Raw genomic sequence first — 27,577 nt, forward strand, 5'->3', positions numbered from 1 at the left:
CTCATGACTGCCACGTGATTATGCCACAACTGCTTCCGGTTGCATTGAGGGGGCTGTTGGAAATATGCCCTAGAGGCATAATAAATTAGTTATTATTATATTTCTTAGTTCATGATAATCGTTTATTATCCATGCTATAATTGTATTGATTGGAAACACAATACTTGTGTGGATACATAGACAAAACACTGTCCCTAGTAAGCCTCTAGTTGACTAGCTCGTTGATCAAAGATGGTCAAGGTTTCCTGGCCATAGGCAAGTGTTGTCACTTGATAACGGGATCACATCATTAGGAGAATCATGTGATGGACTAGACCCAAACTAATAGACGTAGCATGTTGATCGTGTCATTTTGTTGCTACTGTTTTCTGCGTGTCAAGTATTTGTTCCTATGACCATGAGATCATATAACTCACGGACACCGGAGGAATGCTTTGTGTGTATCAAACGTCGCAACGTAACTGGGTGACTATAAAGATGCTCTACAGGTATCTCCGAAGGTGTTCGTTGAGTTAGTATAGATCGAGACTGGGATTTGTCACTCTGTGTGACGGAGAGGTATCTCGGGGCCCACTCGGTAATACAACATCACACACAAGCCTTGCAAGCAATGTAACTTAATGTAAGTTGCGGGATCTTGTATTATGGAACGAGTAAAGAGACTTGCCGGTAAACGAGATTGAAATAGGTATGCGGATACTAACGATCGAATCTCGGGCAAGTAACATACCGAAGGGCAAAGGGAATGACATACGGGATTATATGAATCCTTGGCATTGAGGTTTAAACGATAAGATCTTCGTAGAATATGTAGGATCCAATATGGGCATCCAGGTCCCGCTATTGGATATTGACCGAGGAGTCTCTCGGGTCATGTCTACATAGTTCTCGAACCCGCAGGGTCTGCACACTTAAGGTTCGCCGTTGTTTTATGCGTATTTGAGTTATATGGTTGGTTACCGAATGTTGTTCGGAGTCCCGGATGAGATCACGGACGTCACGAGGGTTTCCGGAATGGTCCGGAAACGAAGATTGATATATAGGATGACCTCATTTGGTTACCGGAAGGTTTTCGTGCATTACCGGAAAAGTTTCGGGCTCATCGGTAGTGTACCGGGAGTGCCGGGAGGGGTGCCGGGGACCATCGGGAGGGGTGTCACGCCCCAAGGGGTCTCATGGGCTATGGAAAGAGATAAACCAGCCCCTAGTGGGCTGGAATAAGTTCCCACTAAGGCCCATAAGGTTTGAGAAGGAAAAAACACAAGGTGGAAAGAGTTTCCAAGTGGGAAGGTGGAATCCTACTCCAAGTAGGATTGGAGTAGGACTCCTCCACCTCCAATTTCGGCCAAACCTTTAGGTTTTGAGGCTGCCTCCTCCCCTCCCTCCCACCTATATATACGGAGGTTTTAGGGCTGATTTGAGACGACTTTTCCACGGCAGCCCGACCACATACCTCCACGGTTTTTCCTCTAGATCGCGTTTCTGCGGAGCTCGGGCGGAGCCCTGCTGAGACAAGGTCATCACCAACCTCCGGAGCGCCGTCACGCTGCCGGAGAACTCTTCTACCTCTCCGTCTCTCTTGCTGGATCAAGAAGGCCGAGATCATCGTCGAGCTGTACGTGTGCTGAACGCGGAGGTGCCGTCCGTTCGGTACTAGATCGTGGGACTGATCGCGGGATTGTTCGCGGGGCGGATCGAGGGACGTGAGGACGTTCCACTACATCAACCGCGTTCACTAACGCTTCTGCTGTACGATCTACAAGGGTACGTAGATCACTCATCCCCTCTCGTAGATGGACATCACCATGATAGGTCTTCGTGCGCGTAGGAATTTTTTCGTTTCCCATGCGACGTTCCCCAACAGGGGCTTCTACCGGAAAACGTCCGATTAGCCATTGTGAAGCTATGTGCATTCCTCAATGCAATCTCTCAGAAGGTGATCGATCCAGAAATCATACCAAGGCTAAGGAGTGATGTGGTGCAATGTCTTGTCAGTTTTGAGCTGGTGTTCCCACCATCCTTCTTCAATATCATGACGCACGTCCTAGTTCATCTAGTTGACAAGATTGTCATTCTGGCCTCCGTATTTCTACACAATATGTACCCCTTTGAGAGGTTCATGGGAGTCCTAAAGAAATATGTCCGTAACCGCGCTAGGCCAGAAGGAAGCATCTCCATGGGCCATCAAACAGAGGATGTCATTGGGTTTTGTGTTGACTTCATTCCTGACCTTAAGAAGATAGGTCTCCCTAAATCGCGGTATGAGGGGAGACTGACTGGAAAAGGCACGCTTGGAGGGGAGACAATAATATCCAGGTCAAATATTCTTGGTCTCAAGCACACTGCACAGTTCTACAGAACTCTACCTTGGACCGACATTACTCGTACGCTTACGAGAGAATGGTTTCATCGCTACGAGTAACCCCGTTGCTCAAAGATGACTGGCAAGTGTCGGTTTCTCCAACTTTAGTTAAATCGGATTTGACCGAGGAGGTCCTTGGATGAGGTTAAATAGCAACTCATATATATCCGTTGTGGTGTTTGCGTAAGTAAGATGCGATCCTACTAGATACCCATGGTCACCACGTAAAACATGCAACAACAAAATTAGAGGACGTCTAACTTGTTTTTGCAGGATATGCTTGTGATGTGATATGGCCAACGATGTGATGTGATATATTGGATGTATGAGATGATCATGTTGTAATAGATAATATCGACTTGCACGTCGATGGTACGGCAACCGGCAGGAGCCATAGGGTTGTCTTTATAACTAACGTTTGTGCTTGCAGATGCGTTTACTATTTTGCTAGGACATAGCTTTGGTAGTAATAGCATGAGTAGCACGACAACCCCGATGGCGACACGTTGATGGAGATCATGATGATGGAGATCATGGTGTGACGCCGGTGACAAGAAGATCGTGCCGGTGCTTTGGTGATGGAGATCAAGAAGCACGTGATGATGGCCATATCATGTCACTTATAAATTGCATGTGATGTTAATCCTTTTATGCACCTTATTTTGCTTAGAACGACGGTAGCATTATGAGGTGATCTCTCACTAAAATTTCAAGACGAAATTGTGTTCTCCCCGACTGTGCACCGTTGCTACAGTTCGTCGTTTCGAGACACCACGTGATGATCGAGTGTGATAGACTCAATGTTCACATACAACGGGTGCAAAACAGTTGTGCACGCGGAACACTCGGGTTAAGCTTGACGAGCCTAGCATGTGCAGACATGGCCTCGGAACACATGAGACTGAAAGGTCGAGCATGAATCGTATAGTTGATATGATTAGCATAGAGATGCTTACCACTGAAACTATTCTCGACTCACGTGATGATCGGACTTGAGATAGTGGATTTGGATCATGTACCACTCAAATGACTAGAGAGATGTACTTTTTGAGTGGGAGTTCTTAAGTAATATGATTAATTGAACTAATTGTCATGAACATAGTCTAATGGTCTTTGCGAATTACGATGTAGCTTGCGCTATAGCTCTACTGTTTTATATGTTCCTAGAGAAAATTTAGTTGAAAGTTGATAGTAGCAAACTTTGCAGACTGAGTCTGTAAAACCGAGGATTGTCCTCGTTGCTGCACAGAAGGCTTATGTCCTTAATGCACCACTCGGTGTGCTGCACCTCGAGCGTCGTCTGTGGATGCTGTGAACATCCGACATACACGTTTCTGATGACTACACGATAGTTCAGTACAAAAATACTTAATGGCTTAGAAGCAAGGCGCCGAAAACGTTGTAAAACGTCACGGAACATAAGTGATGTTCTAAAGAGATGAAATTGTGATTTCATGCTTGTGCCCTTGTTAAGAGGTACGAGACCTCCGACAAGATTCTTTGTGCACAAAGCACAGGAGAAAAGGCTCAATCGTTGAGCATGTGCTCAGATTGTCTGAGTACGACAATCGCTTGAATCAAGTGGGAGTTAATCTTCCAGATGAGATAGTGATAGTTCTCCAAAGTCATTGCCACCAAGCTGTGAGAGCTTCGTGATGAACTATAACATATCAAGGATACATACAATGATCCTTGAGCGATTCGCGATGTTTGACACTGCGAAAGTAGAAATCAAGAAGGAGCATCAATAGTTGATGGTTTGTAAAACCACTAAGTTTCAAGAAAGGCAAGGGCTAGAAGGGATACTTCGTGAAACGGCAAAACAGTTGCTGCACTAATGAAGAGACCCAATATTAAACCTAAACCCGAGACTAAGTGCTTCTGTAATGAGGGGAACAATCACTGAGGCGGAGCAACTCAAGATACTTGGTAGATAAGAAGGCTGGCAAAAGTCGAAAGAAGTGTATTTGATATACATGATGTTGATGTGTACTTTACTAGTACTCCTAGTAGCACGAGGGTATTGGATACCGGTTCGGTTGCTAAGTGATTAGTGACGCGAAATGAAAGCTACGGCATAAACGGAGACTAGCTAAAGGCGAGGTGACGATACGTGTTGGAAGTCTTTCCAAGATTGATATGATCAAACGTCGCACGCTCCCTCTACCATCGGGATTGGTGTTAAACCTAAATAATTGTTATTTGGTGCTTGCGTTAAGCATGAACATGATTGGATCGTGTTTATTGCAATACGATTATTCATTTAAAGAGAATAATGGTTACTCTATTTTCTTGAATAATCACCTTCAATGGTTTATTGAATCTCGATCGTAGTGTTACACATGTTCATGATATTGGTGCCAAAAGATACGAGTTGATGATGATAGTACCACTTACTTGTGGCACTGCCGCTTGAGTCATGTTAGTATAAATTGCATGAAGAGGCTCCATGCTGATGGATCTTTGTACTCACCTGATTTCGAATCACTAGTGACATGCGAATCATACCACATGAGCAAGTCCTTGTTTTCATTGAGATGAAATAAGATAGTAACTTGTTGGAAGTGATACATTTTGATGTATGCAGTCCAATGGGTGCTGAGGCACGCAGTGGATATCATTATGTTCTTACTTCACTGACGATTTGAGTAGATACAAGAGTATTTACTTAATGAATCACAAGTCTAAAATGTTGAAAAGTTCAATTCCGTTTCAGAGTGAAGTTCGTCGTAACAAGAGGATAAACTGTCTACGATATGATCATGGAAATGAATAGTTACGAGTTTTGGTACACAGTTAAGACAATGTGGAAATTGTTTCGCAGTTCATGCCACCTGGAACATCATAGTGTGATGATGTGTATGAACGTCATAGCCACGCACTATTTGGTATGGTGCATACTATGATGTCTCTTATCGAATTACCACTATCGTTTATGGGTTATGCATTAGAGACAACCGCACTCACTTTAAATAGGGCACCGCATATTTCCGTTGAGATGACACAGTATAGACTGAGGTTTAGAGAAATCTAAACTGTCGTTTCTTGAAAGTTTGGGGTTTCGTCACTTATGTGAAAAAGTTTCAGTCTGATAAGCTCGAACCCAAAGCGGATAAATGCATCTTCATAGGATATCCAAAACAGTTGGGTACATCTCCTACCTCAGATCCGAAAGCAAAGTGTTTGTTTCTAGAAATGGATCCTTTCTCGAGGAAAGGTTTCTCTCGAAAGAATTGAGTGGGAGGGTAGTAGAACTTGATGAGGTTATTGAACCATCACTTCAACCAGTGTGTAGCAGGGCGCAGGAAGTTGTTCATGTGGTGCCTACACCAATTGAAGTGGAAGCTGATGATGATGATCATTGAGCTTCGAATCAAGTTACTACAAACCTCATAGGTCGACAAGGTCGCGTACTGCTGCAGAGTAGTATGGTAACCCTGTCTTGGAGGTCATGTTGTTGAGCAACAGTGAACCTATGAGTTATGGAGAAAGCGATGGTGGGCCCAGATTCCGACAAATGGCTGGAAGCCATGAAATCCGAGAGAGGATCCATGTGTGAAAACAAAGTGTAGACTTTGGTAGAACTACTTGATGGTCATAGGACTATTGAGTAAAAATGGATCTTTAAAAGAAGACAGACGATGATGGTGATAAGTCACTATTAAGAAAAGCTCGACTTGTCGCAAAGATGTTTTCGATAAGATCAAACAGTTGACTATGATGAGACTTTCTCACTCGTAGCGATGCTAAAAGTCTGTTAGAATTATGTTAGTTGTTGATGCATTATTTATGAAATATTGCACGTAGGATGTCAAAACATTGTTTTCTCGACGGTTTCCTTGAGAAAACATTGTATGTGATACAACCAGAAGGTTTTGTCGATCCTAAAGATGCTAGCAAGTATGCTTGCTCCAGTGATCCTTCAATGGACTGGTGCAAGCATCTCGGAGTTGGAATATACACTTTGATGAGATGATCAAAGATTTTGGGTTTGTACAAGGTTTATGAGAAACTTGTATTTCCAAAGAAGTGAGTGGGAGCACTATAGAATTTCTGATAGGTATATGTGGTTGACATATTGTGGATCAGAAGTAATGTAGAATTTCTGTAAAGCATACAAGGTTGTTTGAAAGAAGTTTTCAAAGGAGTATCTGGATTACGCTACTTGAACGTTGAGCATCAAAGATCTATGGAGATAGATCGAAAGCGCTTAATAGAAGTTTCAACAAGATGCATGCCTTGACAAGTTTTTGAAAGAGTTCAAAATAGACCAGCAAAGAAGGAGTTCTTGGTTGCGTTGTGAGGTGTGAATTTGAGTAAGACTCAAAACCCGACCACGGTAGAATAAAGAGAATAGACGAAGGTCGTCTTCTATGCCTTAGCCGTAGAATCTAAAGTATGCCATGCTGTGTACCGCACCTGAAGTGTGCCTTGACTCAAAGTATGTTGAGAGGTACAAAGAGTGATCCATGATTGAATCACTAGCAGCGGTCGAAATTTATCCTTAGTAACTAATGGACTAAGGAATTTTTCTCGATTATGGAGGTGGTTAAAGAGTTTGTCGTAAAGGGTTACGTCAATGCAAGCTTTGACACTAATCCGGATAACTATGAGTAGTGAAACGAATTCGTATAGTAGAGCAGATATTTGGAGCATTTCCGAATAGCACGTAGTAGCAGCATCTATAAGATGACATAAAGATTTGTAAAGAACGCACGAATCTGAAAGTTTCAGAACCGTTGACTAAAACCTCTCTCACGAGCAAGACGTGATTAGACCCCATAACTATATGGGTGTTGGATTCGTTGGAATCACATGGTGATGTGAACTAGATTATTGACTCTAGTGCAAGTGGGAGACTGTTGGAAATATGCCCTAGAGGCAATAATAAATTAGTTATTATTATATTTCTTAGTTCATGATAATCGTTTATTATCCATGCTATAATTGTATTGATTGGAAACACAATACTTGTGTGGATACATAGACAAAACACTGTCCCTAGTAAGCCTCTAGTTGACTAGCTCGTTGATCAAAGATGGTCAAGGTTTCCTGGCCATAGGCAAGTGTTTTCACTTGATAACGGGATCACATCATTAGGAGAATCATATGTAAACACATCTGCAAGCACAAATATGTTAGTATAAAGACAACCCTATGGCTCCTGCCGGTTGCCGTACCATCGACGTGCAAGTCGATATTTCTATTACAACATGATCATCTCATACATCCAATATATCACATCACATCATTGGCCATATCACATCACAACCATACCCTGCAAAAACAAGTTAGACGTCCTCTAATTTTGTTGTTGCAAGTTTTACGTGGTGACCAAGGGTATCTAGTAGGATCGCATCTTACTTACGCAAACACCACAACGGAGATATATGAGTTGCTATTTAACCTCATCCAAGGACCTCCTCGGTCAAATCCGATTCAACTAAAGTTGGAGAAACCGTCACTTGCCAGTCATCTTTGAGCAAAGGGGGTTACTCGTAACGATGAAACCAGTCTCTCGTAAGCGTACGAGTAATGTCGGTCCAAGCCGCTTCAATCCAACAATACCGCGGAATCAAGAATAGACTAAGGAGGGCAGCAAAACGCACATCACCGCCCACAAAACCTTTTGTGTTCTACTCGAGAAGACATCTACGCATGAACCTAGCTCATGATGCCACTGTTGGGAAACGTCGCATGGGAAACAAAAATTTTCCTACGCGCACGAAGACCTATCATGGTGATGTCCATCTACGAGAGGGGATGAGTGATCTACGTACCCTTGTAGATCGTACAACAGAAGCGTTAGAGAACACGGTTGATGTAGTGGAACGTCCTCACGTCCCTCGATCCGCCCCGCGAACAATCCCGCGATCAGTCCCACGATCTAGTACCGAACGGACGGCACCTCCGCGTTCAGCACACGTACAGCTCGACGATGTTCTCGGCCTTCTTGATCCAGCAAGAGAGACGGAGAGGTAGAAGAGTTCTCCGGCAGCGTGACGGCGCTCCGGAGGTTGGTGATGATCTTGTCTCAGCAGGGCTCCGCCCGAGCTCCGCAGAAACACGATCTAGAGGAAAAACTATGGAGGTATGTGGTCGGGCAGCCGTGAGAAAGTCGTCTCAAATCTGCCCTAAAAGCCCCATATATATAGGAGGAGGGAGGGGGACCTTGCCTTGGGGTCCAAGGGATCCCCAAGGGGTCGGCCGAGCCAGGGGGGAGGACTCTCCCCCCCCAAACCGAGTCCTACTTGGTTTGGTGGGAGGGAGTCCTTCCCCTTTCCCACTTCTTCCTTTTTTTTTCTTTCCTTTGATTTTTTCTCTCTTGGCGCATAGGGGATTGGTGGGCTGTCCCACCAGCCCACTAAGGGCTGGTGTGACCCCCCCAAATGCCTATGGGCTTCCCCGGAGTGGGTTGCCCCCCTCCGGTGAACTCCCGGAACCCATTCGTCATTCCCGGTACATTCCCGGTAACTCCGAAAACCTTCCGGTAATCAAATGAGGTCATCCTATATATCAATCTTCGTTTCCGGACTATTCCGGAAACCCTCGTGACGTCCGTGATCTCATCCGGGACTCCGAACAACATTCGGTAACCAACCATATAACTCAAATACGCATAAAACAACGTCGAACCTTAAGTGTGCAGACCCTGCGGGTTCGAGAACTATGTAGACATGACCCGAGAGACTCCTCGGTCAATATCCAACAGCGGGACCTGGATGCCCATATTGGATCCTACATATTCTACGAAGATCTTATCGTTTGAACCTCAGTGCCAAGGATTCGTATAATCCCGTATGTCATTCCCTTTGTCCTTCGGTATGTTACTTGCCCGAGATTCGATCGTCAGTATCCGTATACCTATTTCAACCTCGTTTACCGGCAAGTCTCTTTACTCGTTCCGTAATACAAGATCCCGCAACTTACACTAAGTTACATTGCTTGCAAGGCTTGTGTGTGATGTTGTATTACCGAGTGGGCCCCGAGATACCTCTCCGTCACACGGAGTGACAAATCCCAGTCTTGATCCATACTAACTCAACTAACACCTTTGGAGATACCTGTAGAGCATCTTTATAGTCACCCAGTTACTTTGCGACGTTTGATACACACAAAGCATTCCTCCGGTGTCAGTGAGTTTATATGATCTCATGGTCATAGGAATAAATACTTGACACGCAGAAAACAGTAGCAACAAAATGACACGATCAACATGCTACGTCTATTAGTTTGGGTCTAGTCCATCACGTGATTCTCCCAATGACGTGATCCAGTTATCAAGCAACAACACCTTGTTCATAATCAGAAGACAGTGACTATCATCGATCAACTGGCTAGCCAACTAGAGGCATGCTAGGGAGGGTGTTTTGTCTATGTATCCACACATGTAAATGAGTCTTCATTCAATACAATTATAGCATGGATAATAAACTATTATCTTGATACAGGAATTATAATAATAACTATACATTTATTATTGCCTCTAGGGCATAATTCCAACAGATAGGTCTCCCTAAATCGCGGTATGAGGGGAGACTGACTGGAAAAGGCACGCTTGGAGGGGAGACAATAATATCCAGGTCAAATATTCTTGGTCTCTAGCACACTGCACAGTTCTACAGAACTCTACCTTGGTGACCCCTTATGTCGATGAACACAAGAACAGTCTACGCTCCAAACACCCGGAGCAGTGTGACGACTGGATTACATGTGAACACATCAGGACTTTCAGCAGTTGGTTGGAAACACGTCTCAGAGATGAAAACACTGTTTGTGATGAGTTGTACTCGTTGTCCAGGGGACCATCTTCGACTGTTACGATTTGGAAAGGATACGAGATAAATGGGAATACATTTTACACGATCACCCAAGATCAAAAGAGCACCAACCAAAACAGCGGTGTCCGCTTTGATGCAGCCACCGAGAGGGAAAAGGACACATATTATTGTTACATAGTGGACATATGGGAACTTGACTACGGAGTAGATTTTAAGGTCCCTTTGTTTAAGTGCAAATGGGTCAATCTGTGAGGAGGCGGGGTACAGGTAGACCCACAGTACGAGATGACAACAGTGGATCTGAACAATCTTGGGTACACTGATGAACCGTTCGTCCTAGCCAATGATGTGGCACAGATTATCTATGTGAAGGACATGTCTACCTAACCGAGAGAAAGAAAAAATAAGGAAGCGAATACATCATACGATGAGCCAAAGCGCCACATAGTTCTTTCAGAAAAAAGGGACATCGTGCGAGTGGAGGGCAAGACAGACATGTTCGAAGATTTTGAAAAGTTTCATGAAATTCCTCCCTTCAAAGTCAAGGTTGACCCAAGCATCCTGATAAATGATGAAGATTATCCATGGTTACGGCGCAATAAGGAAAGGACACAAGCGAAGAGAAAGTGAAGACTTTCTCCACAACTATTATGATGATACCATGCCAACTTTCAACCTTTTTGTAGTTCATTTGAAATGCATGTTGTAACAGACAGGTGAGCACTGCGCTTCTCCCTTCATCGTCTCTACACTCAGGGCTTATAAACCGATGCGAGTGCCTCTCGCTTGGCGAGGTGGGACTAAAAAACAGCTGCAGAAATAATCAACTAAAAAACTCTTTTACCGGTTCATGCCACGAACCGGTACTAAAAGGTGCTTGTGGGGCCCAACCTTAAAATCTGTACCAAATAAAATGCCTTTGTACTAAAATTATATAGAATTTTGTTCAAAACATTAAAAGCAAAAAGAATTATCATAGAAGAAAATAAATAAGTAATTAGAATTTTGTTACAAACCTTAATAGCAAAAAGAATTATCGGAAAATAAAATAAATAAGTAATTAGGAACAAAAAAGAAAGCAAAAAAAACTGGGAAAAAATTAAAATAAAGGAATCAACTAAAAAGCTTTTATAAACCTCTAGTATTATTGAAACTAAAATTATATAGAATTTTGTTACAAACTTTAATAGCAAAAAGAATTATCATAAAAGAAAATAAATAAGTAATTAGAAACAATAAAAAAATAAAAAATAAGTATTTTGTTGTAAGTAGAAACAAAACAAAATAAGCTAACTAGCACTTTGAATTTAAGTAGAAACAAAACAAAAATAATGGAATTTTTTTTAAAAAATAGATTCGAATTTAGAGAGAAATTCAACCTAAATTCAAAGTGCTAGTTAGCCTAACTAGCTCTTTGAATTTAAAGTGCTAGTTAGCCTAACTAGCTGTTTGAATTTAGGTTGAATTTTGTCTCTAAATTCGTACCGCTCGACATTGCAGCCGCGGCGAATCTTATAAACAGGCTCGGCAGCCCTTCGCTTGGCGAGGTGGGACTAGACATCCAACCGCACCGCGACTGTGACAGGCACATGCCTTTAGTCCCGGTTGGTGGCTCCAACCGAGACTAATGCCCCTCTTTAGTCCCGGTTGGTGGCACCAACTGGGACCAAAGGCCTCTGCTTCCCGCCCTTTGGGCTACCGAAAAGAGGCCTTTGGTACCGGTTGGTGCCACCAACCGGGACCAATGCAACCCTTTAGCCCCAGTTGGTGCCATAAACCGGGACCAATGCTTCTGCTATATAAGCCAACACTTTGGAAATTTTCTAATTTAACGGTGCCGCGAGCTCATCCACGCCCGACGACGCCGCGAGCTCATTCACGGCGCCGCCAGGCTGCCCCGTCACCATCGCCCGTCGCCCATCGCCCTCCGCCCCCAAGCCCACGCCGTCGCCCATCGCCGTCGCCCTCCGCCCCCCGCCGCCGTTGCCGTTGCCCTCTGTCGCCCCCGAGCCATCGCCAGTCACCGTCGCCCTCGCCCTCCGCCCCCCGCCGCCTTCGCAGTCGCCCTCGCCGCCCACGCCGTCACCCCGGCCGCCCCCAATGTGAGCCGCCGCCGCCATGGCTCTGTTTTTTTTTTGATTTTTTGTTTTTAATTTTTGATTGGTAACATTTGATTTCTATATACTTATATAGTTGTAGAATGCTCATTTCATGCATGTATGTTTGCATTTTTCATATATGTATGTTTGCAGAGACCGGGGGTCTTAACCTCCTTTTCAAACAAAAATATACCCATATGACCAACGTCTGATGGGTAGATTGAGTCGTTGCCTTCTTTGTGCGCGATATTTGGCACAAATATGGCCTCAAATCAAAAAAGGTTCAACAAGAAAGTTGTTTGTATCACCCATATATATAAATTTGAAATTGGGCGCGCCTCCATCCGAGATCATATGTGGACTGTGGTACCCAAAAATCAAATTGTTGTCTCAACCATACTTAAATCTGAGTTCGGTTAATTTTTAAAAAATGTTTAAAGGATTTGGAATACTTCCATTTTATGTGAAGTCCAGCAACATCATAAATAGATGTGAGGTCACGTTGCATTGAACAAAACATAGCAAAATATTCGATCAACCACTTTTTACATTTATATACCTTGTTATCTCTCCCTTGTTTATATGCTTTCACGTTTTCATTGTTCGTCATTCTTGCTATGAATAGATCATCAGCATGTGTTTGTTATCCGATATACCCAACCACTTTGTGTAGTGGCCAATAATTCATATGGTGTTTCTAGATCGTTCAGTGAATATACTCTATCAACCATCCCTAGTTTTTTCATTCATGCATCTAATTACATGCAAAGGACGATTCAAGCTAATATCCACTAGTCAACAACCCGTGCATTTGCACGGGCTAGTTTTAATGCATGGTTACTTAGCAATGGTCTCGTGAAAGTATATTGATTTTGGAAATAGTGGTTAGTCTTATACTTGTCAGATTGTTTTGTTATGTGTGTAGTTCCTTCAAAACAAATGTGGAAACCAAAGTGCTAATTTTTGTGGTATCTTAAAACGGAAATCAAATGCTTTATAATTTTAACATTTAAATGAAATATAATAAAGCATAGAATAGTTTCATTCGATGTATTGATTTTGTTTTTTTCCATGCCTTATAGAAATGTTATTTTTTAGTTCATTTTACGATGCCTATCCCGCATCCTCGTCGTCGACTCGACGGAGGACACCTGCTTGATCAGAGGGGCCATGTCCGGGACTGGGCTCCACCCGGCTGGTATTGGGAGGTGCTACCTTCCGGGGGACGTAGGTTGGTGAGGAGGCAGCCCGTTGTTGACCCGATCCTTGTTTGGTGGCGGTCGCGTGGGCCAGTGACGGTGCCGAGGCTTCCGCACACCGTGGAGGTGGTACGTCACCGTGTCAGCGAGGAGGACGAGCACGTCCGTCGCTACATGGTTGCATTGGAGGGCAGGTTCTCCAATACCTGGCAGGTTCTTCAGGGATCTCACTGGAGCTATGATCCTGTGATGTTTCCTTCTCTTTGGGTGTCCACCGCCCGCGACGATACCCGTCGGGCGCTACGGTTCTAGCTGTATTAATGATGCTTTATGTATGATAGTATTCGAGGAGTATTAATTAGTGATAATATTCGACGATGTATGGACACAAGAGATCGATGATGTAGTCTTGCTTATAATGGAATGCATGCTAATTTGAATACTACTTTATTTTATGATTTGTTTTTGCTTATTGAATGTTCAAATTGGAAAAGTACTCCTACTTTGAATGCTAAAATTAGAGAGCACTATGCAGAAATCTAGGAGCCCCCCTCCATCATCCGCGCCGTCGTCCCCGTCACTGACCCCCCTCCGACCTCGAGTCAGGGTCTATATTGTTTTATGCTATTTTACCTTAAATAGGGTATTTAATTAGGTCCTCCCTAATACTAATGATCATGTTGCTGTAAATGTTGTATGACAATGCTGTAAAGGGTAGTAATTGGTCTCTTCTGCTGCTTTTCAGAGATGGAGTTCTTCACGGTTATACTTGAGAAATCCTCCAGGATGGTACTGCCGCACAATTTCGTGATGATGCTGGACGGCCATCGGCCACAGAACATGAAGATGAGGTAGGCCGGCAACGGGCTTCGCAAGCTGTGGGACGTGGAGGTGGTGTTCGACGCCGATAGCCGCATGTACCTAGATCGTGGCTGGAAGCAGTTCGTCCGTGCCTACGACCTGGGGATCGGGTACTTCCTTGTCTTCAGGTACGACGGCAACGCCACGTTCGCCGTGAAGGTGTTCGACACAACTATGTGTCGGAGGTGCTACCAGGACGACGATGATGCCGGTACTCTCTGTCTCTTCTTCCTCTCCATTAGGCTATCTCTCACACCCATTTAAAAAAAACTTGTTTGCATTTGGCAAAGCAATGGGAGGAGGAGCAGCGAGTACTACGACAGGTGCTATGTCTACGGCAGCAGCGACTTTGGTAGCAAAAGTAGCAGCGACTCTGGCGACAACAAAAGTAGCAGCGACGATGGCCTCGCGATGGATGTCCCACAGCTGGGCGACAGGGCCATGCCAATTGTGGTAGAGGAGTACATCCCACAGCTTGGCCTGGGGCTTCGCCACTCTAAGCGCATCAAGATGATGAAGGAGAAGGTGAAGAAGCAGGAGTGAATATCTTAAGAACCTGATGGCTTTAATCTTTATAGTATAAACCTTTTAAGTACCATAGTGTTGAACTGCTAGTGCACTTTTAAGTATGATGGTGGTGTGCCTGATGAAATTTTGTGCATGCTCATGGATGCTCCTTGTTATTATGATGTATGATGATGCATGATTAGTAGGACTTGTTATTATATATGATGATGTATGATGCGAGCATGACGAGTTATTATATATCAGTGGGTGAAATGAACATAGCAGTAGCGTTGGTAAACCAAGCACGAAGATAAGAGAGGACACTTCTCTCTATTAGCTAGCTAATAACAACCTAAATTAACCCCCCAAACCCCTAAACCATCCACTTTCAAAAACAACCTCAGCTGCAGCCAGTTTCTGACATGTGGATGCCTTTTGGTCCCGGTTTAGGTCACCAACCGGGACCAAAGGCCCCCTTGCCTGGGCTGCCCGCAGCGGCCACATGGATGCCCATCTGTCCCGGTTCATGTAAGAACCGGGACTAAAGGGGGGGAGGCATTAGTAACGACCTATTAGTCACGGTTCAAGAACCGGGACTAATGGCCCTTACGAACCGGGACAAATGCGCTGTTTTCTACTAGTGCAAGGACTTGGCGAGTCACCAATGACTCAACAGTGACCCGGCGGGCGACTCACACAAATGACAAAGGCCCAAGGCCAGGCGTGCACCCTGGCATAAGGCGGCTCATAGAGAGGCCAAGAAGGTCGGCTCACAAGAGAAGGCCCAAGAAGAGGAAAGACTCCCACAAGAAGGAAACAAGACCCGGATTAGGATTCAAGAGGGAGACTAGTCCTATTCCTACTCATAGTAGGACTCTACATGTAAACCTACCCCATCCACCTATATAAGGAGGGGTAAGGCGCCCCAAGAGGAAAAAAAGATTCTCAACTTAGGTGTAGACAAGACAAATCATGAGATACATAGATTAGACACCCACGAGATTAGAGGTGGCGAGTCTGCACCCTTGTAATCTAGATCATCATCTTCATCAATGAAACACAAGCATGACGTAGGCTTTTACCTCCATCGGAGGGGCCGAACCTGGGTAAATCTGCGTCTCTTGATTCCAACCAACCCCTCTCAAGCCGCCACATGGTTGCGATGGCGTCACACCTAAGTCCTTTCACAAGGACATATGTCGTGACAAAACCACGACAAAAGGGATCCGAGGTATCACCCTCGATGGATGCCGTACGATGTAACTGTCAAGGTGGCCAGAGAGGAATCACCCTCGCTGGACCAACTTGAAGGGTTGTACGACAGAGTCGTTATCGGAGGTGGGACACGAGGAATCACCCTCCGAGAACCACCGCCGGTCAACTTCACTACAATGCTAACATCTGGGTACGTAATGAGGTGTCACCCTCGGTACCTGATAGTAGCCCTGCAACGTCGTATAACTAAGGGGGGGTGTAAGTGCTGTGTCGGGTCTTGGCTCGTCGATCAGAAGATCGAGACTGGACGATAAAGCGGGGCAACTCGTCAAAGCGGTGAGAGGGGATGAATGAGCCACCTACACTAAACAGTTTAAATTGGTACTGAAAGTAGCAGTTCATCAAAATCAGGCTATGCATCAGATATAGGAGCTATCTGCAACAGTAGCAAAATTCTAATGCAAGCAGAAGGGAGAAAGAAATGGACGAAATAGGAATGATCAAGGGGGTTTTCTTGCCTTGTTCCTCTGCGGAAAACGGCTCGTCGTCACGAGGGTAGAGGTACCCGACATCAGCGTTAGTCTCGAGGTCTACCGGTAAGAAGAGGGGGAAGAAACAATTAATATAAACACATATGCAAAACACTAAGCATGACATGTCAAAGCAGGGTTAGGCATGAGCTAACGCGGTGCTATCCGTCATAGATGGGTCGGTAAAATATCAGATGATATTTCCCGGGTCTCTGGTTACTACCGGTGAGATGAAAATGATGGAAAAGTTCCACATTTGCTATGCTAGGGACGCGTGACACACGAATGGACTGCGTATCCGGGTTTGTCTAGTTTTCTTGATCAACTTTCAAGTTAAAAATATTTTCATTGGACTTACGGTTTATTTTATATTAATTTTTAATTTTTTATTGTGTATTAGGAATTAAACAGATTTAAACAATTTAGCTAATTAAATATGAGAGCATGTGATATCAGCAGGACATCAGCAGTTAGCAGGGTTTTGACTGGTCAAATATGACCAATGGGCCCATGTGTCATAGGCACATTTATTATTAGGTTTTAAGTAATTATTTAATCAAGTTAATTAGTGGGGTGGGACCCAGCTGTCATACACTACCTAGGCTAATTTTGTTTATCTTAGTTAACAGATTTAGCTAACAGTTTTAATTAACTAAATACTTATTTATATATTATTATTATGATTAAATTCCAATTATTCCAAATCAATAATTACTACATAAATAAATAACTAATCCAATTAATTAATATTAAATATTTATAAAACTATTTTTTACTTTTATTTATGCATGTTTTTATGAGGGGCCCCACCTATCATTTGGTGGTAGTTGTGGGGCCCAACTGTCATTGGGACAGCGAGACACACACCTACACTACACGCACACACAACCTGCACACATATATGTAGTCATACACACATTTTTACATACATATCTATATACATATATACAACTTTACATACACACACATACATCCATATACCCATGCATACATGCATACATACGTTCTGAACCTGTACTCATTTTGACAAATACATGGGTATTCTCTTGCCAAAATTCCTGGGCATACATCTTATGTAGGGGCATGCATAAGCATGCCGCCGGCGTAGGGAGAGGAAGGAGAGGGTGGGAGGAGCCCGAATGGGCTCACCTGTGTTGTAGAGGAAGACGCGGCTCGGGGGAGGTTGAGGCAGCTCCGGCGAGGCGATGGTGTAGAGGTGGCAGGCGCAAGGAGGGCCGACCAGTGAAGATGGCAACCGGGGCGAGGAGGAGGCCGACCGGCGAGGTGATGCTTGGCGGTGAGGCGGAGGTAGCCGGCGAGGTGGTGGTCGACCGGTGGGGAGGCGCAGGCCGGCCGGTGGAGGCAGCTTGGGGTGAGGAGCTCGGGCCGGCCGGTGGGGCGGTGGAGAGGAGGAGGCGGTGCGTGGCTAGGGGAAAGGGGAGGTCGTCTTGTGCAGTGGTGCTGGGGCTGGAGAGAGAGAGCACGACAGTCGCGCTGGGGCTAGTGGGAGCTGGGGGTGGCCAGTGGAGGGTGGGGCAAGCGAGAGGCTCGAGGGGGAGGCGAGCGCGGGGGAGACGGGGACGAGGAGGGCCGGTCCCCTCGTGTGGTTGTATGGCGGCTAGGGGGAGGAAGAGTGGGAGGGAGGAGTGAGGGATAGGGTTCTTGGGGTTTTATACCCCACGTTGGAGTTGGGCCGACCGGGGTGGGGTTGGCTCGGCCGGTTGGCCCAGTTGGGTGAGGGCATCGGCTAGGCTGGTTGGGGCCGGCCCCTCTAGGGGTGAGTGGGTTTTTTTATTTTATCTTTTTATTTTATTTTATTGTTTTCTTTTTATTTATTTATTCAATTACCTTTTAGTTAGAAAATAAAAAACCACAAATATGCCATGATACGTCTCAAACGTATCTATAATTTTTGATGGTTTTACGCTGTTATCTTGCCTTCTTTGTATGTTTTATGTATCTTTCTATATCTTCTTTTGGGACTAACTTATTGATTCAGTGCCAAGTGCCAGTTCCTGTTTTTCCGTGTTTTTGACTCTTTTCAGATCTGATTTTGGAACGTAGTCCAAAAGGAATAAAAACCACGAAATGATTTTTCCCGAATGAAAGAAGACCAGGGAGCCTTTGGGCCAAGCCAGGTGGGCCCCTGGGAGCCCACAAGCTCTCACCACACCACCACGCGGGAGGCGGCGGTGGACAAGCTTGTGGCTTCCCTGGCCGCCTCCTGACCTAGGTCTTGCGCCTATGTATTCCCAAATATTCCGCAAAAAATCAGGGGAGCCTCGAAAATACTTTTCCACCGCCGCGAGCTTCCGTTTCCGCGAGATCTCATCTGGAGACCCTTCCCGGCGCCCTGCCAGAGGGGACTTTGGAGGTGGATGGCTTCATCATCATCATCATCGCCCCTCCAATGACTCGTGAGTAGTTCACTTCAGACCTACGGGTCCGTAGTTAGTAGCTAGATGGCTTCTTCTCTCTCTTGGATCTTCAATACAAAGTTCTCCATGATCTTCATGGAGATCTATCCGATGTAATCTTCTTTGGCGGTGTGTTTGTCAAGATCCGATGAATTGTGGACTTGTGATCAGATTATCTATGATATATATTTGAGTCTTTGCTGATTTCTTATATGCATGATTTGATATCCTTGTAAGTCTCTCCGAGTCTTGGGTTTTGTTTGGCCAACTAGATCTATGATTCTTGCAATGGGAGAAGTGCTTGGTTTTGGGTTCTTACCGTATGGTGACCTTTCCCAGTGACAGTAGGGGCAGCAAGGCACACATCGTCTAGTTGCCATCAATGGTAACAAGATGGGATTTGTCGTTGATATGAGATTGTCCATCAACATCATGTCATCTTGCTTAAGGCGTTACTCTGTTCTTTTGGACTTAATACACTAGATGCATGCTGGATAGCGGTCGACGTGTGGAGTTATAGTAGTAGATGCAGAAAGTATCGGTCTACTTGTTTTGGACGTGATGCCTATAGACATAATCAATTGCTCGACAGTAATTTGTTCACCCACCGTCTACTTGCTTTCATGAGAGAAGCCACTAGTAAACACTATGGCCCCCGGGTCTATTCACATTCATTGTTTACAACTCCGCTTTTACTTTGCTTTGTTACTTTGTTGCTTTCAGTTCTCACTTGGCAAACAATCTATAAGGGATTGACAACCCCTTCATAGCATTGGGTGCAAGCTTTTGTGTTTGTGCAGGATCTTGAGATACTCTTCCGCCGGATTGATACCTTGGTTCTCAAACTGAGGGAAATACTTACCGTCGCTGTGCTACATCACCCTTTCCGCTTCGAGGGAACACCAACGCAAGGCTCCAAGGCCACGGGGGAAATCCTTTGCATACTTGCCTAGGAAGTCCCTTAAGGCGTAGCCGCAGCAGAAAGATCAAGCCAAGTATTCTCCCGTCGACGTGCCTATCTCTGGCACCGTTGGAAGGTCTTTTGTGCAGTAGCAGAAGTATTTCTGGCACCATTGCCAGGGATACACAGCAAACATCAGAAGTATTTGTGGCGCCGTTGCCGGGGAGGAGAAATCAAGATCTATCCAAGTAGGTCTCACAAACTCTTCTCTTGCATTTACTTTTGTTGCCAGTTGCCTCTCGTTTTCCTCTCCCCCACTTCACATTTTCCATTTTCATTTGCCTTCTCCTTCGCCGTTCTCTTTTTCCTTTGTCGTTTCCCTTTGCCGGTTTTCTCGCTCGCTTGTGTGCCATGTGCCTTATTTTAGCTTGCAGCTTTGCTTGCTAAAAATCCATTGATATGGATCATCATCCACTAGCTAATCTCTTTAAGAGACCCACTCGTGTGGAACAAATTGCTAGTGAGTTGAGGGCAATTGACTATTTCTTTGGAGTTTTGCGTAAGAGGCGTGAATCTAAAAATCGTGAGGAAGAAATTCATGAAGTGATTCACGAGGGCTTCTTGGATGAAAAGCATGATTGCAATGATTTCACTATACATCCTATTAGTGACAATCATGCTAAAATTATGCAAAACCCTAAGCTTGGGGATGCTAGTTTTGTTTTGACCACTACTTGTTGCTAAGATCATGATTGGGGTGATGATCTTTCTTATGATCTTGAAAATTTGTTCAAACCTCATGATGAATATGATATTTGCAATAATATTGAAAGTGGGTTTGGAGGCATCATGACTTTTGTCGATGATAATCCCACTATTTTTGAAGAGCGTCAACTTTGCATGCATGTGGATCATGAAAATAATATCCTATGTGATAGTTACATTGTTGAATTCGAATATGATCCCACATGTAATTTCTATGAGAGAGGAAAATATTGTGGTAGAAACTTTCATGTTACCAAATTACCTCTCGTTATGTTGAGATTGCTCTTGTCTCTTTCTTCTTCCTTGCATATGGCAACTATTGGTTGTCTTGCCAATTTGTTTCCCTATAAAATTCCTATGCATAGGAAGTATGTTATACTTAGATGTGATTTTCACATGCTTTATGATGCTCTCATTGTGCTTCAATTCTTGTCTTTTGTGAGAGCATCATTCAAATGCCTAGCTAAGGGCGTTAAACAAAAGCGCTTGTTGAGAGGCAACCCAACGAATTTATCCTTTTTCTTTCTCTTTTGTGTTTTCCACACTTTCATAATTCTGTTATGATTGTATTTTGTGTGTTTCTTTTTGCGTTTGTGCCAAGCAAAACCGTTATGATTAGTCTTGGGGATGATCGTTTGGTCATGCTAGAAAGGACAGAAACTTTCTGCTCACGAAAAGAATTTTCATTTTTTTCTGTAAGAGCTTTTGAGTTGATTATTTTTGCTGCTGATTGCTACGCAAATTCTTCAGACTTTCATAATTTTTCAGAATTTTTGAAGTACCAGAGGTATACAAAATATACAGATTGCTACAGACTGGTGTGCTGTTAACAGATTCTGTTTTTGTTGTGTTGGTTGCTTATTTTGATGAAACTATGGATAGTATCGGGGGGTATTAGCCATGGGAGATTGAAATTATAGTAACCCAACATCAGCACAAGTAGAATTTAAGTTTGCTACAGTACCTAAGGAAGTGGTGGTTTGTTTTCTTGTACTAATGTTATCACGAGTTTATGTTTAAGTTTCGTGTTGTGAAGTTTTCAAGTTTTGGGTGAAGTTCTTATGGACAAAGAGATAAAAGAGTGGCAAGAGCTCAAGCTTGGGGATTCCCAAGGCACCCCAAGAGATTCAAGGATGCCGTAAAAGCCTAAGCTTGGGGATGCCCCGGGAAGGCATCCCCTCTCTCGTCTTCAATCCATCGGTAACGTTACTTGGGGCTATATTTTTATTCACCACATGTTATGTGTTTTTGCTTGGAGCGACTTGTATCGTAGGAGTCTTTTATTTTTGTTGTGTCACAATCATCCTTGCTGCACACCTAGAGAGAGAGAGACATGCACACACCGTGATTTTGTCGAGCTTCACTTATATCTTTTGGTAGACAATTCAGCTCACATGTGCTTCACTTATATCTTTTAAGCTAGATACTTTTGCTCTATGTGCTTCACTTATATCTTTTAGAGCGCAGTGGTGTGTGGCTTGGTAGTTGATCTGTGCTTTGAAAGTAGTCTCAAAAGGGGTAGTTATCCAAAGGGATACGAAAACTTCGTCCTTCATGTGCATTGAATAGTTAGAGAAGTTTGATTCATCTCAATTAGTTTTGAGTTGTGGTTATGGTAATATTGAAATCATGCTAGTAAGGTGTTGTGGATCTAGAAATACTTGTGTTGAAGTTAGTGATTCCCGTAGCATGCACGTATGATGAGCCGCTATGTGATGAAATCTGAGCATGATTAGTCTATTGATTGTCATCCTTTGCGTGGCGGTCGGGATCGCGCGATGGTTTATACCTACCAACCCTTCCCCTAGGAGTATGCGTTGAATGCTTTGTTTCGATTACTAATAAAACTTTTGAAACAAGTATATGAGTTCTTCATGACTAATGTTGAGTCCATGGTTTAGATGCACTTTCACCTTCCACCATCACAATCTTCTTAGCGCCGTGCAACTTTCGCCGGTGCACAAAACCCACCATTAGCCTCCTTCAAAACAGCCACCATACCTACCTACTATGGCTTTTTCAAAGTCATTCCGAGATATATTGCCATGCAACTACCACCATGATATGTGCCACCACGTCTACATTGCCTTTGCACGATCGTAAGATAGGTAGCATGATGTTTCCACTGATGTCTATGCCATGCTAGATCATTGCCACGGTACACTACCGAAGGCATTCCATATAGAGTCATAATTGCTCTAAGTTTTGAGTTGAAAGTGTGATGATCATCATTATTGGAGCATTGTCCCATGTGAGGAAATAAAAGATGCCAAAGAAGCCCATAAAAAAGAGGCCAAAGATCCCACCAAAATAAAAAAATGAGAGAAAAAGAGAGAAGGGACAATGCTACCACTTTTTCCACACTTGTGCATTTTGAGCACCATGATCTTCATGAATGAGAGTCTCTCGTTTTGTCACCACCATATAGCTAGTGGGAAATTCTCATTATATAACTTGGCTTGTATATTCCAATGATAGGCTTCCTCAAAATTGCCTTAGGTCTTCGTGAGCAAGCAAGTTGGATGCACACCCACTAGTTTTCTTTAAGAGCTTTCACATAATTGTAGCTCTAGTGCATCATTTATATGGAAATCCCTACTCATTCGCATTGATATCTATTATTGAGCATCTCCACAGCTCATTAATATGCCTAGTTAATATGACTATCTTCTCCTTTTTGCCTTGCAAACTCCACCACATTCCACATCATCTATAGTGCTATAACCATGGCTCACGCTCATGTATTGCGTGAGAGTTGAAAATCTTTGAGAAAGTAAAGGTGTGAAACAATTACTTGGCCAATACCGGGGTTGTACATGATTTAAATTCGTTGTGCAATGATGATAGAGCATAACCAGACTATATGCTTTTGTAGGGATAAATTTCTTCTGGCCTTGTTATTTTGTAAGTTCATGATTACTTTGCAAGTTTGCTTGAATTATTATTGTTTCCACGTCAATAACAAACTGCTATTTTGAATCTAATGGATCTGAACATTCACGTCACATAAGAGGAATTAGAAAGGACACCTATCCTAGGTAGCATGAAAGCATCAAAAATTCATTCTTATCACTTCCCTACTCGAGGACGAGCAGGAGTTAAGCTTGGGGATGCTTGATACGTCTCAAACGTATCTATAATTTTTGATGGTTTCACGCTGTTATCTTGCCTTCTTTGTATGTTTTATGTATCTTTTTATATCTTTTTTGGGACTAACTTATTGATTCAGTGCCAAGTGCCAGTTCCTGTTTTTTCGTGTTTTTGACTCTTTTCAGATCTGATTTTGGAACGGAGTCCAAACGGAATAAAAACCCTGAAATGATTTTTTCCCGAACGAAAGAAGATCAGGGAGCCTTTGGGCCAAGCCAGGTGGGCCCCTGGGAGCCCACAAGCTCTCAGAACGCCACCAGGGGGAGGCGGCGGTGGGCAAGCTTGTGGCTTCCCTGGACGCCTCCTGACCTAGGTCTTGCGCCTATATATTCCCAAATATCCCGCAAAAAATCAGGGGAGCCTCGAAAATACTTTTCCGCCGCCGCAAGCTTCCGTTTCCGCGAGATCTCATCTGGAGACCCTTTCGGACGCCCTGCCGGAGGGGACTTTGGAGGTGGAGGGCTTCTTCATCATCATCATCGCCCCTCCAATGACTCATGAGTAGTTCACTTCAGACCTATGGGTCCGTAGTTAGTAGCTAGATGGCTTCTTCTCTCTCTTGGATCTTCAATACAAAGTTCTCCATGATCTTCATGGATATCTATCTGATGTAATCTTCTTTGGCGGTGTGTTTGTCGAGATCCGATGAATTGTGGACTTGTGTTCAGATTATCTATGATATATATTTGAGTCTTTGCTGATTTCTTATATGCATGATTTGATATCCTTGTAAGTCTCTCTGAGTCTTGGGTTTTTTTTGGCCAACTAGATCTATGATTCTTGCAATGGGAGAAGTGCTTGGTTTTGGGTTCTGCCATGGGGTGACCTTTCCGAGTGATAGTAGGGATACCAAGGCATGCATCAAGCAGTTGCCATCAAGGGTAAAAAGATGGGGTTTTTATCATTGGTTTGAGATTATCCCTCTACATCATGTCATCTTTCTTAAGGCATTACCCTGTTCTTATGGACTTAATACACTACATGCATGCTGGATAGCAGTCGGCGTGTGGAGTAATAGTAGTAGATGCAGACAGTATCGGTCTACTTGCTTCGAACGTGATGCCTATAGAAATAATCATTGCATAGATATCGTCACGACTCTGCACAGTTCTATCAATTGCTCGACAGTAATTTGTTCACCCACCGTCTACTTGCTTTCATGAGAGAAGCCACTAGTAAACACTACGGCCCCCAGGTCTATTCACATTCATCGTTTACAACTCATCTTTTACTTTGCTTTGTTACTTTGTTGCTTTCAGTTCTCACTTGGCAAACAATCTATAAGGGATTGACAACCCCTTCATAGCGTTGGGTGCAAGCTTTTGTGTTTGTGCAGGATCTTGAGATACTCTTCCGCCGGATTGATACCTTGGTTCTCAAACTGAGGGAAATACTTACCGTCGCTGTGCTACATCACCCTTTCCGCTTCGAGGGAACACCAACGCAAGGCTCCAAGACCACGGGGGAAATTCTTTGCATACTTGCCTAGGAAGTCCCTTAAGGCGTAGCCGCAGCAGAAAGATCAAGCCAAGTATTCTCCCATCGACGTGCCTATCTCTGGCGCCGTTGGAAGGTCTTTTGTGCAATAGCAGAAGTATTTCTGGCACCATTGCCAGGGATACACAACAAACATCATGCCACATGGCCAACATTGCAACTGCAATATAGACAGTAACATAGATGGTTTGCAGGCCGTTTGAAATTATTTGGAAAATTATAATTTCAAATAGGGCATCTAATAATTTATCTTGCTGGTATTTTAACTACTTTAGTGAATATAAACACTTTATAAAAATGTGGTTTCAACATGACAAATAACCACGGAATTTTTGCGACACTTTGAACAGTTTAGTTTTGATATCTGAAAACTTTTATTGTTGGATTTTATTTTAAAGTTGAATTTGAACGGGGTACATCTCCAAAACAGTTGGGTACATCTCCTACCTCAGATCCGAAAGCAAAGTGTTTGTTTCTAGAAATGGATCCTTTCTCGAGGAAAGGTTTCTCTCGAAAGAATTGAGTGGGAGGGTAGTAGAACTTGATGAGGTTATTGAACCATCACTTCAACCAGTGTGTAGCAGGGCGCAGGTCAAATATTCTTGGTCTCAAGCACACTACACAGTTCTACAGAACTCTACCTTGGACCGACATTACTCGTACGCTTACGAGAGAATGGTTTCATCGCTACGAGTAACCCCGTTGCTCAAAGATGACTGGCAAGTGTCGGTTTCTCCAACTTTAGTTAAATCGGATTTGACCGAGGAGGTCCTTGGATGAGGTTAAATAGCAACTCATATATCTCCGTTGTGGTGTTTGCGTAAGTAAGATGCGATCCTACTAGATACCCATGGTCACCACGTAAAACATGCAACAACAAAATTAGAGGACGTCTAACTTGTTTTTGCAGGATATGCTTGTGATGTGATATGGCCAACGATGTGATGTGATATATTGGATGTATGAGATGATCATGTTGTAATAGATAATATCGACTTGCACGTCGATGGTACGGCAACCGGCAGGAGCCATAGGGTTGTCTTTATAACTAACGTTTGTGCTTGCAGATGCGTTTACTATTTTGCTAGGACATAGCTTTGGTAGTAATAGCATGAGTAGCACGACAACCCCGATGGCGACACGTTGATGGAGATCATGATGATGGAGATCATGGTGTGACGCCGGTGACAAGAAGATCGTGCCGGTGCTTTGGTGATGGAGATCAAGAAGCACGTGATGATGGCCATATCATGTCACTTATAAATTGCATGTGATGTTAATCCTTTTATGCACCTTATTTTGCTTAGAACGACGGTAGCATTATGAGGTGATCTCTCACTAAAATTTCAAGACGAAATTGTGTTCTCCCCGACTGTGCACCGTTGCTACAGTTCGTCGTTTCGAGACACCACGTGATGATCGAGTGTGATAGACTCAACGTTCACATACAACGGGTGCAAAACAGTTGTGCACGCGGAACACTCGGGTTAAGCTTGACGAGCCTAGCATGTGCAGACATGGCCTCGGAACACATGAGACTGAAAGGTCGAGCATGAATCGTATAGTTGATATGATTAGCATAGAGATGCTTACCACTGAAACTATTCTCGACTCACGTGATGATCGGACTTGAGATAGTGGATTTGGATCATGTACCACTCAAATGACTAGAGAGATGTACTTTTTGAGTGGGAGTTCTTAAGTAATATGATTAATTGAACTAATTGTCATGAACATAGTCTAATGGTCTTTGCGAATTACGATGTAGCTTGCGCTATAGCTCTACTGTTTTATATGTTCCTAGAGAAAATTTAGTTGAAAGTTGATAGTAGCAAACTTTGCAGACTGAGTCTGTAAAACCGAGGATTGTCCTCGTTGCTGCACAGAAGGCTTATGTCCTTAATGCACCACTCGGTGTGCTGCACCTCGAGCGTCGTCTGTGGATGCTGTGAACATCCGACATACACGTTTCTGATGACTACACGATAGTTCAGTACAAAAATACTTAATGGCTTAGAAGCAAGGCGCCGAAAACGTTGTAAAACGTCACGGAACATAAGTGATGTTCTAAAGAGATGAAATTGTGATTTCATGCTTGTGCCCTTGTTAAGAGGTACGAGACCTCCGACAAGATTCTTTGTGCACAAAGCACAGGAGAAAAGGCTCAATCGTTGAGCATGTGCTCAGATTGTCTGAGTACGACAATCGCTTGAATCAAGTGGGAGTTAATCTTCCAGATGAGATAGTGATAGTTCTCCAAAGTCATTGCCACCAAGCTGTGAGAGCTTCGTGA

The sequence above is a fragment of the Hordeum vulgare genome, chromosome 5H (assembly GCF_904849725.1).
Source record: "Hordeum vulgare subsp. vulgare chromosome 5H, MorexV3_pseudomolecules_assembly, whole genome shotgun sequence".
In the NCBI taxonomy this organism is placed as follows: domain Eukaryota; kingdom Viridiplantae; phylum Streptophyta; class Magnoliopsida; order Poales; family Poaceae; genus Hordeum; species Hordeum vulgare.